Genomic DNA, 14,691 nt, shown 5'->3' on the forward strand with positions numbered 1-14,691 from the left:
GTGTGGTGTACCTGTAACAGAATGGTGTCTTAGGTGGCCCGGCTACAACAGGCTTCCTCCGGGGGTGGACTCGTTATAGCGAACTTCTGAACGCCAGAACTGTGTGTGTGTGTGTGTGTGTGTGTGTGCGTGTGTGTGTGTGTGTGTGTGGTGTTGGTCCGTTAATGAGACATTGGAGATGAATGGAAGCGGGTCATTATACTCGGCGATGCGAAATGATGAATATTTCCATCTAATTGCACGTACATGTATTATAAACTGATGTGAGTTCTGATTCATCCAGGTAACATTCACTTGGATACAGAAGAATTTAATCGCTACATCTGGACTCACTGTCTAATTCAGAGAACGGTTTCACGTCCGATCCTAGAAGCTTCATCAGCTCGTCTGGTTTGATGGCGGGAAGCCGATCGTCTGCGCCGATGGGTAACGTTCTCGGAATTAAACAGTGAGTCCAGATGCAATGCTTTAATTTTTGTTTTTGACTAATTACAAATACGCGTATCCATGGACTACATTAATTAACTTTTGGAAATGAAATAAACGAAATTATGTAAAATGAAATTGATTTAAAATTAATTTGATCAAAGAAATTGTTCGCATTACCGACACCTATATCAAATTGTTACATTACCAATAACCAATGTTTGTTTAATCTCTTGGCACAATCCTTGTATATTGGGCAGGGTGTAGCCTCCCTCTTCCTGTCGTGTCGCATTATTTCCTCGATTGAGGAAATAATGCGCTTTGGTAGGAATATCATGGACGAGAGGGTAATCTTTTGTCCCTGAAACTTCACAATCCTAGGCCAAAATCACGTGATATTGGCACCGTTTTCTGCCGACTCAGCATTTTGGTTGGTAGCATGGTTAGTTTTCCTTTTGGTATGGTCTTTACATCAATGTAGCTGTAATGTGGTTATCATTATACATTTTCTCACACGCTGCTTATTATTACGTACACATTATTTCATCTTCACGTTGCATGGTCGTGAATGTACTTGCTCTATTTTTGTTCACGTAACATACGTGTTTTAACGAGGTGATATGTTTACAATTTATTAGGCTGCATGCGAGTTTAGTTTTGTTTAGGGATGTACCTGTACGAATTCGGTTGATGGTCTATTTTTTGTTTTGTTTTGTCTTTTGCTTTTTCTTTTTGATCGGACCTGAAATGAAGTGATGTGATAAGTCAAGTGAGGAGCGAAAATCATTTTAGACAAGATATTCCACAGTCAAGAAACCTAATGCAGAAAAATAAGATGAATGAACGGAAAAGTATCCTCATCAAAAATTTGTTGGATTGTGATATTGTGTCTATGTTAAAGATATAGCTTTAGAATGAAGACGTTTTTAGTCGGTTTGTTTGTTTCAAGTTTTATATTGCGAAAGAAAGAACAAAATTCAAACACTAGTCTTGTGCCGTGTGATTTTGTCTCTCGTTTTATGCAATACATGTAGTACTGTTCCGTCCTGGACAAAATGGGCTGTAAAGATATGATGACAAAAACATGAAAGGGTAATTCCACACATTGACAATGAACTCACTTTGGATACTTTAAAATTGTATTTCTTGATGGTTCTGAATAGTTTTGGCAGTTACTGTGAGCAATTCATACTGCACCCTCGCCTATAACTCCGTTGCTAACATATGTCGAACTCGTATATCTTAGGTGAAATTTCCGATATTTTCCTGATATTGCAGCAGCGTGTTTCAATGGATCTATTGGGAATATACAATGTATCGTATTTTGATAAAAGACAGGCTGAAATCATTATTATCCGCAAGGTAAGCTAAGCTCGATTTATGATAAACCTATCATACGTTTTATAACATAAGATAATTTGTGTTATGATGGTGTCAAAACGTATATGTTTAGAATTTGAAGCTTTTCACTCAGTGCATGCCATATCATATAGCGGGTATTAAAATGCCAGAGTAATTGTAAATCTGGCAATGTGATGGTTAAACGGAAATTTCGTGATTGCATGGAAACCTCATACTTTGTTTTTGTCTAATAATTAGTCTTGTCATTCCAAAAGAGGTGGGTGATATTCAACTGTGCGTGTTTTCATGTTTCTAAAAGTAATCATTATATGTGCCATCATGCTTGAAAGTTCGATAACCGTGACTGTGATTATCGGTGCTAATAGTCAATGGACTTTGATTCCATTCTGAAATTTGCTGAGTCAACGAAATTTGCACGCAAAATCAAGGGGACTTTATATGCAATGCAAATACAAGTTGGCTTGTGTTTTCTATTATTTTTCTTTAAATTGTTTGGATACGCCGGAAAAAAAAAGCACGTCAGATCAATACACACCATCAAGGGGACTATGCAATGCACATACAAGTTGACTTGTATTGATAAATAATTCCCTAAATATCACTTATATGGCCAAATGAATATCCAAGTCAAATTATTTTCTTATAATAGTTTTTCTACTATTTTTCTTTAGATGATTCGGATACGCCGGAAAAAAAAAAGCACGTTAGAACAATATTTTGTCATCATCTGTTAATCATCGTTACTGTATAAATCCAAATGATAAACAAATGACAATGATAATATATGTACATAGGGGGCTTACCTTTCCCGATAATAACAATATCTTTAAAACAAGTACTGTAAATGATATGCTTTTAGTATCTATGTATCAATGATCAAATGCTTCAACGGTGTAAATGATATGATTTTAGTACCTAAGTATCAATGATCAAATGTTCCAACGGAATATAAATGCTGTGTATAGGCCCTACGCCATATTGGTCATGGTGCGACGGTGGTGTTTTTGTTTTGTTTTGTTTCATTTTTTTTGAATGACCTACGGCCTATTATAAGATGCCTTGCTTTTCGGTGAATCACTCTTTTCCATCACCATATTTATATGTTTGCTTTTGTTACGATTGAAAAGTGGGCATTTTTTTTCGCTGCATTATTATCTCTACACATACTGTACAATACTTAATGATTTGTACTGTTTGATTGTTTGACAGCTGTTTTGATGAATATTATTATCACTTTGTATTTTGTATTTCCTTTGGGAATATATTGGGCAGGGTTAAGCCTCCCTCTTCCTGTGGTGTCGCATTATTTCCTGCATTGAGGAAATGATGCGCTGTGGTAGGAATATCAATGACGAGAGGGTAATGTTTTGTCCCTGAAACTTCGCAATCCTATATACGCCAAAATCATGTGATATTGGCACCGTTTTCTGCCGGCTCAGCATTTTGGTTGGTAGCATGGTTAGTTTTCCTTTTGGTATGGTCTTTACATCAACGTCGCTGTAAATATGGTTTTCATTAAATACTTTTACTCACACGCTGTTTATCATTACGTACACATTTTTATCTTCAGGTGAAATATTTACAATCCATTAGGCTGCATGCGAGTTAAGTTTTATTTAGGGATATACCTGTACGAATTCGGTTGATTTTTTTTTTTTTTTTTTTTTTTTTTTTGGGGGGGGGGTCTTGTCTTGTCTTTTGCTTTTTCTTTTTCATCGGACCAGAAATGAAGTGATGTGATAAGTCAAGTGAGAAGCAAAAATCATTTTAGACAAGATATTCCACAATCAAGAAACTTAATGCATAGAAAAAAATGAATGAATGGAAAAGTATCTTCATCAAAAATTTGTTGGATTGGGACATTGGGTGATTTCAAGTTCGGTGCTAGTGCTAGTGCTAGTGCTAGCCCCCGAATAACAGCGTTAAATCGAGCTCCAACACCGACGGTCAGATTAACGAGGCGATACCGATCAAAATAATCGATCACCAGCGCTAGGTGTTGGAATCACAGCACCGCGAGCTCCGCGGGAATTGCGCGACGAAAAAAGTAATTGCGCGTGATTACAGTCAAATATTAAAAGATGTAGCCAAAATTGCTTAGTTTTAAGGACATAGTGGGGAAGAAATATTAAAATGCCACAATTTTTATCCACTCCCCAAAATACAACTATCTTAATTTTGCTCCCAGGATCAGATTTATGAAGCCATGTCGAGAGTGTTCGTGTACGTTACGTGGGCTACCACTGCATTAGCATAGACTTTGCACGTAAAACGTGCATCTACTAGTATTATGGACGTGAACATGTGTCTCGCACGGCAACGCTAACACCAGCACCGAACTTGAAATGACGAAAATGTTAATCCCTAGGGGCTAGTGTTAGTCAATGGCGTAAAAGCACGTAAATCGCTAACACAATCGGCGGAGCTCGGTTCAGCAGACGACATTCAACACCGAGCCCAGCACCAGCAACCGGAAATACGTCATAATTTTGAGGTCAACTCCCAACACCGACGTGATTTCAAGTTCGGTTTTATCGCCGGTGCTAGTGCTGAGATAGCACTAGCACTAGCACTAGCACCGAACTTGAAATCACCCATTGTGTCTGTGTTAATCATGCCAGGGTTCATACGCTTCCACATTTTCAAAATTCCCTGACTTTCCATGACTTTCCAGAGCAGAAAATGTAAATTTCCATGACCATTTTACACGATGTACACATCTTATTCTAAAGTGTGTAAAAATACATCATCATAATACTAGGAAGCAAAACACAAAACAAGTGTGTATATTCGGTTATACACACTTATGCTTTGTTCTGAAGGAAGCACCTTAAAGGGGAATTTTCCCCAAACAACAACGTGGATTAGGTGAGTAGAAAACAATTTTAGAAACCCAACAGTAAAATGTTGAGCAAATTTGGATAACCTGTTAACAAGAATTATGCAAAAGTGTGTATGTTGCCCTCTTTGGACAGAACTATGCCAGAATATGTGATATCACAAGAGGACAACTCTCCTTTGAATTTGTACATAGAATTTCACAATTCTAGTTTTTTTCTTGGATATCGATAATGCAGTTGATCAAGTTCAATAATAAATGTACGCACAATTATCTAAGCCTTAACATCCTCAAGTATAAAGGAGAGGGAAGATGATTATTATTTACATTGAAATGATTGTGTTGTCAATATTCTGTGGTAAAATGCTTTAATTCAAATTCTATATCAAAATCAAAGCACTATCTCAATCCAAAAGTAATCATACATTCGTGTTATTAGACAGGGCGCCACACTAACTTCTATTTTTGGTGGCCCGATCCGGCCACCGAAATCATTGATTTCTATTTTTTGGTGGCCCGAAAGTAAAATCTGGTGGCCAAAAAAAAAAAACCAAGAAAAACACAAGAAAAACTAAATCGGTCCTACTAAACATAGAAAAATAAATATTAAGTATTACTGACGTGATACAGGTACCCATGTCTAAAATAAATGAATAGAGTTATCATAAAAGTTAATGCCTATTTACATGTAGGTGGTCAAAACTTACGTTTGAAATGATAAAGTGGGAGCATTTACAGACATTTGTAAACATCCGACACTTGTTTTGGCATTGTAAAGAGCCGAAAGTTACCGTTATACTCATTTCTGATTGTGAAAGCAATCATTCAACATTTACTAGTATTTTAACACCTTACGGAGCCGAATGTTACCGTTAATCATTTTCAAAAGTAAAAGCAAACAACTGACATTCATTTTAGCATCTTACGGAGCTGAATGTTATCCTTATTCATTTCCGAACGTGAAAGCAAGCATCCGCTATTTATTCTAGCATCTAACTGAGCCGATTGATACCGTTAATCATTTCCAAATGTAAAAGCAACAATCTGTTATTTATTCTAGCATCGTACGGAGCAGGATATTACCGTTATTCATTTCCAAATTTAAAAGCAAACATCCGACATTTATTTTATTGTCGTACGGAGCCGAATGTTATTGCTGCCCACTTCCGAAAGTGAAATGAATCATCTGACAATTATTTCAGCATCGTACGGAGCCGAATGTTACTGTTTTTCATTTTTGAACGTCAAGGCAGACATCAGACATTTACTTTACCATCAAACGCAGATGAAAGTTACTGTTATTAATTTCGAAATATAATAGCAAATATCCGACATTTATTTTAGCATCGTATGAAGCAGAATATTACTGCTATTCACTTCCGAACGTAAAAGCAATCATCTGACAGTTATTTTAGCATCTTCCGGAGCCGAATGTTATTGCTATTTACTTTTGAAAGTAAAAGCAAACATCCGACATTTATTTAATCATCGTAGGGAGTTGAATATTATTGTTATTCATTTCCGAACGTCAAAGGGATCATTCGACATTTATTTTAGCATCTTCCGGAACTGAATGTTATTGCTATTTACTTTCGAACATGAAAGCGAACGTCCGGCATTTATTTTACCATCGTACGGAGTTGAATATTATTTTAATTCATTTCCGAACGTCAAAGCAAATATCCGACATTTATTTCAGCATCTTCCGGAGCTGAATGTTATTGCTATTTACATTCGAACATTATAAAAGCAAACATCAGACATAATCATTGTACGGAGTTGAATATTATTGTTATTCGTTTCCGAACGTCAAAGGGATCATTCGACATTTACTTTAGCATCTTCCGGAGCTGAATTTCAGTGCAATTTACTTTCGAACGCAAAAGCAAACATCCGGCATTTATTTTATCATCGTACGGAGTTGAATATTATTAGTATTCATTTCCGAACGTCAAAGCAAACATACGACATTTATTTCAGCATCTTCCGGAGCCGAATGTTATCCTTATCCATTTCCGAACGCAAAATCAAATATCTGACATTAATTTTAGCTCCCCATACGGAGCTGAATATTTCCGTTATTCATTTCCAAAAGTATAAGCAGACATCCGACGTTTATTTAAGTATCATACGGAGTTGAATATTACCGTTATTAATTTCCAAAATCAAAAGCAAACAACTGACATTCATTTTAGCATCTTACGGAGCTGAATGTTATCCTTATTCATTTCCGAACGTGAAAGCAAGCATCCGCTATTCATTCTAGCATCTAACTGAGCCGATTGATACCGTTAATCATTTCCAAATGTAAAAGCAACAATCTATTATTTATTTTAGCATCGTACGGAGCAGAATATTACCGTTATTCATTTCCAAATTTGAAAGCAAACATCTAACATTTATTTTATTATCGTACGGAGCCGAATGTTATTGCTGTCCACTTCCGAAAGTGAAATGAATCATCTGACAATTATTTCAGCATCGTACGGAGCCGAATGTTACTGTTTTTCATTTTTGAACGTCAAGGCAGACATCAGACAATTACTTTACCATCAAACGCAGCTGAATATTACTGTTATTAATTTCGAAATATAATAGTAAATATCCGACATTTATTTTAGCATCGTATGAAGCAGAATATTACTGCTATTCACTTCCGAACGAAAAAGCAATCATCTGACAGTTATTTTAGCATCTTCCGGAGCCGAATGTTATTGCTATTTACTTTTGAAAGTAAAAGCAAACATCCAACATTTATTTAATCATCGTACGAAGTTGAATATTATTGTTATTCATTTCCGAACGTCACAGGGATCATTCGACATTTACTTTAGCATCTTCCGGAGCTGAATGTTATTGCTATTTACTTTCGAACGTAAAAGCAAACATCCGGCATTTATTCTATCATCGTACGGAGTTGAATATTATTAGTATTCATTTCCGAACGTCAAAGCAAACATTCGACATTTATTTCAGCATCTTCCGGAGCCGAATGTTATCCGTATTCATTTCCGAACGCAAAATCAAATATCTGACATTAATTTTAGCTCCCTACGGAGCTGAATATTTCCGTTATTCATTTCCAAAAGTATAAGCAGACATCTGACGTTTATTTAAGTATCATACCGAGTCGAATATTACCGTTATTCATTTCCAAAATTAAAAGCAAACATCTGACATTTATTTTAGCATCTTACGGAGCCGATTGTTACCGCTGTCCATTTCCAAAAGTAAAGGCAATCCTCCAACTTTTTTTTTTTTGGTGGCCCGATGTGTGTTTTTTGTGGCCACGGGCTACCGGGCCACCGTTAGGGTGGGATTTCACGGAGCACGCGAACGATTTGCGAACGACGCGAATGACAAAATCCAACATTCGGAAAAGTTTTTCTCCGAATGCGTTCCGACAATGAAGCCGAAAACTATTCTTGCGCAATTTGTGCGAAGTTTCCACGACGTTTGTGCGAATGTCGTGTGTATCATTGCTTAAGTACAGCATGTTACGTTCACGAAGAACACGCGACGGAAATGCGAACAACGAAAATTTTTCAATAATCATGGGAGGAAATGTACCCAAGGAGAGGTGGAAGCTGTCTTGAGTTGATTTTTTTTTCTTTCCTCTATTTCTCCTTTCTTTTTCTCTCATTTTTCTATCCTGTGCTTGCCTACATTTTTTTTCCCCTAGGACCTATCTCCACTACAAGTAGTAAAGCATTTGATTTTTTTTTAAGCAATTCCTCCAACACATAATCTCTATAGTTTAAAGGAAATTTTGCATACTTTAGATTAATATTAAGTGTATTCTGCGATTTTTTTTGTATATCAAACATTTCTTTCTCTTTGCTAGTCTTTAATTTCTTTTGTTACTGTAGTTGTTAATAATTGTTTGATGTTTAGATGTATGCTACGACTTTTATTTGTAGAAAACGTATAGGTAATATATCCCCCAAACGTGCGCTAAACGTTCGCGAGAATATCTCAAAAGGTATGCGAACAGTTTGCGATTACGTCGTAAAATGATCGGAAAAACTTCGCAGATTTCGCGTAACATACGCGAGACATTCTCCAAAGTTTCGGAGTCTGTTTGGGGTTTCATGAACATTTTGCGAACATCGCGCGTGTCTTGCGAAGATCTTGCGCATATGACGAGGCTTTAAAGACACTTTCGAGAACAATTCACGAGCAAATCACGACCAAGTGTGTGGAAAAGGTTCGCCAAAAATTTCAAACTTTTTTGAAATTCTCGCCGAAGTAAAAACGACATTCGCGAACAATTGACGACGCTTCCGAACCCTCACGTTCGTTTGGCGATCTTTTGCAGACTAAAATACGAATGCTGGATTTTGCCATTCGAAATCGCACCCTTAGTGTCGAGCCCTGTATTAGATGACTGACGCTTCGATCATGCACGCAATTTAAAATAATGCCAATCACATCATCAGCAGCGCTCATGTCACGTATGTACATATGTGTACACAAAGGCACCACGTACGGCACCTTACATCACTGCCAGTCGATAGTCATACACACAAGTACACGTGCACATGCCCATGAAAGACGCAATTAGACACCAATGTGCGTGGAGTTTGTTACGAAAACGGTCTTAATACGAGAAACCACAAATTTGACAAACTATTCTTCCTTTGTTGATAAGAGAAATCAAATATCATTTTAACAAATATCTTGAAAAAAATGATTTTCCCTGACTTTCCAGAAGAAATAGATGGATTCCCTGACTTTCCCTGACTTTTTGCTTCTGGAAAAAGTATTTTGAAATTCCCTGACTTTCCAGAAATTCCATGACGCGTACGAGCCCTGTCATCTCCGAGCAAAGCTCCTGACCTTGCTTACTGCACGGTATCTTCTGTCTTGTTTTGCCATTAGTACAAATAGGTGTACGATGAAGAGTATGCTCAGCGTTCGACAAACATTATACCCAGCACTATATCGCAAACATCTCTTTAAAGGGATGGTACAGTATTGGTGGAGATGAGAACTGGGCTTTTAACTCTTTGCAAGATACCAAGAAAACACTTATGATATAGTACAGGGCATATCATTTTAAGAGGAATTCAAAGTTTATTTAATGAAAATCGGATTTGGAATGACTGAAACATCCAAAAACAAAGTAAAACGAAGCGATCGTAATAAAATGTGGGTCCCACACTTTATTAGATTCGCTCTTCTTGGATATCTCAGCCATTCAAAACCAATTTCATCATATAAACGTTGAATTCCTCATAGAATTACATGCTCTTTCATATTTCATAGGAGGTTTCTCATTATCTCATCAAAAAATGTTAGAGACCTGAAATTAGGCCTAACCAAAACTATATGTTCCCTTTAATATACGGAATAATAATGCTTTGTTATACCCGACTTTGTTCTCCATGAAGGTGGGTTCCACATGCATTGACATGATGCGATTCTTATAGGGCATGTCTCCCACACACCACGCATTTTAAAATACATTCATACGGATCCTGTCTTCATGCTCTACGAAATAGGAAAACAACAAAGGAGTTTTCCTTGAGAAGTATTTCGAAGGTCACAGCTATACCACACCGCGTTATGCCCTGAGACCCCGTTTACAGTGCGAGGCTCGGCCGCGGCTCGGCCGCGGCCGTGCCCAGCCCCGCTTCAGTGTAAACGCGCAAAAGGCCAAATGCGAGGCCATTGGCCTCGCATTTGGCCTCGCTCTGGAGGTGGTCTCGGCCGCGGCCGAGCCGCGGCCGAGCCCGGCCTTTTCTTGGTGTAAACGCAAACTGGGCCAAATGCGCGGCCAATTGCGCGGCCAATTGATGTCTGGCTTCCAAACCCTCTGCCTGTATCTTTCGCTATTCAGGATATTAACCCCCTCAACGTCGAAAACTAGTATAGTTTAAGATGGTTTTGTCCAGCAAAGGATTCTTTCCTTCGGCAAGGGTCTTTGCCCGAACGGCGACTTTGTCGCCACGGAATTCATTTGGCAAAGGGTCTGAAAACCAGACAATACCAAATTGCATTTGTTTACAAGCAGAGCGCCACTACGACAAAATATTGAAAGCTTTGAATCAAAAGCGCGGCCGAGCCCGGCAGTGTAAACGGACAAAATTGCGGGAGCCCGGCCTCGCAATTGAGGCTGGGCTCGGCCGCGGCTCGGCCCAGCCCCGCACTGTAAATGGGGTCTATGGTGGGTTCAGTTTTGTGAATTTCAATTAATGGGCATGAAGTGCAGAAAGCAGTTCTAATAACATTGATCGAATACATAGTATACGTTCAGACCGTGATCCTTAAACTTGAACCATAAGCTAACTTCAAAGATAAGCTCTATGGGCTCTATAAGCTCTACAGTGTATATCGTTACGAAATCGACTGTGCGATACTAAATTGGTCCCCTATCGAGCTTATCCCGAAGTTAATAGCTTTTCCTCGAGCTTAAGGATGACCGTCTGAACGTAACTCATGCGGTAGAAATACAATGATCTTAGAACAGTGGTTAATAAACACTTATAAATGCACCACACGCCCATATGTATGTGTATATCCTTACTCTTAATTGCATTCTTATCTTCTTCAAAACACACATTAACATACTTTGTCAGCCCAAAGAACATACTTGTACAGTTTCATACAAAAAAAAAGACGAGCACGCACACATTCTAGCTGGTCCCTTTCACCATATTCACTTAAGCAGGGTTCCCACTTAGCCGAGTTAAGCAGCGTTTACACTTTGGCGAGTTGACATGGCGAGCTATGGCGAGTTAAGGCGAGTTGCCAAAAAAAAAAAAAAAGACGAGCGCGCACACATTCTAGCTGGTCCCTTTCACTATGTTCACTTAGTTCCACTCTGTGGCTTTGTAGCCTTGTGTAATCTACGTGGCTTTGTTTTTGTTGTTTCTTAGACAAATAATTAATGTATACGAAACCCTGAGATAACAAAGTCATGAATACCAAGTAGGCCTACCGTCTGATACTTAACAGTGTGCTCGCCGCGCAGATCGGTTCCGTTCGGATGTTGGGAACATGACATGGGTCCACACAATGGCGACTTCGTGAATACTGCATGGGTCCCTTTCCCTTTAATCCAAGTAGACTCATGTCATCCCCGCACCCATTTTATTATTCACCAATTCATCCCCTCTTTCACGAACCTTTTTTTTCTATTTGATGAAACCTCATAAATGTTCTATTCTGGTAGGCAAATAAGGCCAAGGTCGAGTGAGAAAAAAAAAATGTCCCTCTCTTCTCTCTCCCAATCCCACTTGAGAGGTGAGATTTCCCAATCTCTTATATTCCTTGCTTCCTTGTGCGATGAAAGCTCACTCAAAGTGCTCTGAAGTGGAGCAAGAAGTTTACAGAATGTGTGTTCATAAAGATTCTCAAAAGTGACAGAGTGCTTTGGCTAGTGTTATCCTTCAAAAAAAAAGACAAATAGAAAACATTAAAAACGAGAGGTATGGGAAGGAAGCTGACAGCACTACTCTTTCCAGACCATCAGTGCTGACTGGCTGAAGAGGATGAAAGTGACATCGAAAGTGGCTTTGTGGGCCATTTTCATGTTGTTTTAGTATTTAGTAGTCCATGAATGAAGTGATGGGTGACTTTGGCTTGTGTTATTGATTAGTTACGCCCCCACCTTCACACATATTTTGTCAATGACATTTTTGTTTTTAAATCTGGCAGTGGAAGGAATAAATGCGAGGCATTTCAATGGATCCTTTGGTGTTTACAAGAATTTATCATGATTAATTGCCTCACCAACCATCTGAGGCCATTCTGTTTATGCTATGATGAATATGCCTGGTCAGGGAGGACGATTTCCTGTTTCTAAACAGTATATCTGCATTATCATCATCATCGTCGTTATCCTCATCATCATCATCACCTCCACCACCATGATCATCGAGGGTGCATTTTCTTCACCACCATCATCATCGCCATAATCACCACCATCGTCACTACTATCACCATCACCATCATCACCACAACTATCATCATCACCATCATCATTGTCACATTGAAAATGCATTTCCAGGTTGTTTCATGTACATCACCTATCGGTCATTCAACTAGACAAACATGTTTATGCGTAGGGATGACGAGACAAAGAGTGCGAGTGAGTGAGCGAGAGAGAAAGCGAGAGTGAGAGAGAGAAAGTGCTAGGACAGGTGTAAATGTTTTACAAGTCGCGCCATCGATGACCGAGAGGAGTTCATTTATTTTTGCATGTCAATTAATGTAGAAAGAGAAGACAGGAAATAGCTCCAGTTCCGGGAGAGTGCTGTATAGGTGTTTTCGTTCAAGTCCGTTTAGTTGTATCAAATATTCCAAATGCCTCGAAAAGGAGTGTCGTAGTCGAGTAGCAATTTAACAGTAGAGTTGGATCTTTTGGGGCAGACACCATTTTGATTTCACCGAGAGAACATTGAGTTAGCTCCGTGATGGCAGAAAACCAATCTGCCACACTCAGGCGCCAGTTGGCAAGATAATTTTGTGTCTAAGCCCAATTTCGTTTGCGGCCAGGAGCCGTCCGTCCACCTTACCGTCAGCCTGTGTACTGGCTGATTTGAGTTCAGATTTTGTTTGCTGCCAGAAGGCGTATTCCAACAGCCTTTGCAGCCTTCCAGTAGCCAAGAAGAAGAGGCATTTTTGGTTATATTACACCGGTCATTGGTAAGTTAAATTGCGATTTGATTTCTGCTTTGTCGTGTAAAAGGATGTGAATGTGTTTCAGGGCACCACATATAGCCCCGGAGAACCCCGTGAATAAGTGATAAAGTATATTATAATAGTGCACAGTTTTTTGAAAACGATGCGGTGATGTTTGATAAGCTATGCACTGTTATATTTCCAATGTTTGAAACATTTCATTATGTGAATTTTGTATGTTAATTGGATAATAATGCAGTTCTCAAATTTTCACTGTGATGTCAGGATTTTAAGCTGATAATCTTTTTGTGTGTGTGATTAGAACACACCCCATTGGTAATTGTTGCATTTAAATAATTTTGTAGATGGCGCCGAGGCCGAGGACGAGCCTACTCCCAGGCCGACGCATTCGCAGCAGAGCGACTGTGCTCGCCCCTCGCTAGGGAGAACTTTGGACGCCAGCGAATACGGAACGCGGGTCCCTCGCGACACTTTGGAGCTGGAACAGCAACCTCGCATATAAGGACGCTCCACCCACGAATCAGTTCATGTTCTGGAAGCGAACAGTTTGACAATTAATGTGACTCTGTGGACAACGCAGGTGAGCGATGAACCTGGCGGGTGCATGACACCCTGTAGATATGATTGGTTATGACGTGGAAGTGTCGCTGAAGTAGAGAGATGAAGGTCAGCTTAAATTGGTAAAAAGATGAAAATAATGTGCACATAATTCGAATATTGGTAGCACTGGCGTAGCCAGGGGGGGGGGGGGGGGGCGATGGGGGCGATCGCCCCCCCTAAGATTTGGACCGGGGATTTGGGAGGCGGAAAAAAAAAATGCGTGTATACTGTATATGCATGCACATGAAGCGGGTCTCCTTTGCAACCTTTCATCAAATAAGATATTTTTTTAATATTTCACTCAAAGTGTGCACCAGATCGTTGAATTTCAATTCAAAATATGCAAAATCTCTCGTGCTTGGGAGGGGGATACCCCCTCCCAAACCCTCCCCCTCTATGCCTCTTTCCCTAGCTTAGTACACTTTTTAGATTTACAAAAAATTATGAATAATTCTGAGTGCACAAGACTTATCACTTATATTCCGAAAACTCAAGGTTCCCTCATGTATAAGGGGAACGGGCCTTTTAATCGACCCTTTCCTCCCTCAGCCCCCCCCCCCCCAATCAGTTTTTGTGTGTGTGTGTGTGTGTGTGTGTGTGATTTCCCAAATGGTGATTCCATCAAAAATGCGTAGATGAGATATCTCAATTTCAACCTTAAAAAGGCAAAAGCTCGATCGGAAGGGAAGGGTGGGGATAACACTCGCCCACGCCTTCTCCCTGCTCCCCCGCCCCTCCCCCTTCCACCATGCATAGAAGTATAGACTGTTGCTACACCCAGATCGCTTTATTTCAATTCTAAAAACGCAAAAGCT

The sequence above is a fragment of the Diadema antillarum genome, unplaced genomic scaffold (genome assembly GCF_040938485.1).
Source record: "Diadema antillarum isolate AM-2024a unplaced genomic scaffold, OU_Dant_1.0 seq00000269_RagTag, whole genome shotgun sequence".
Classification (NCBI taxonomy): Eukaryota; Metazoa; Echinodermata; class Echinoidea; order Diadematoida; family Diadematidae; genus Diadema; species Diadema antillarum.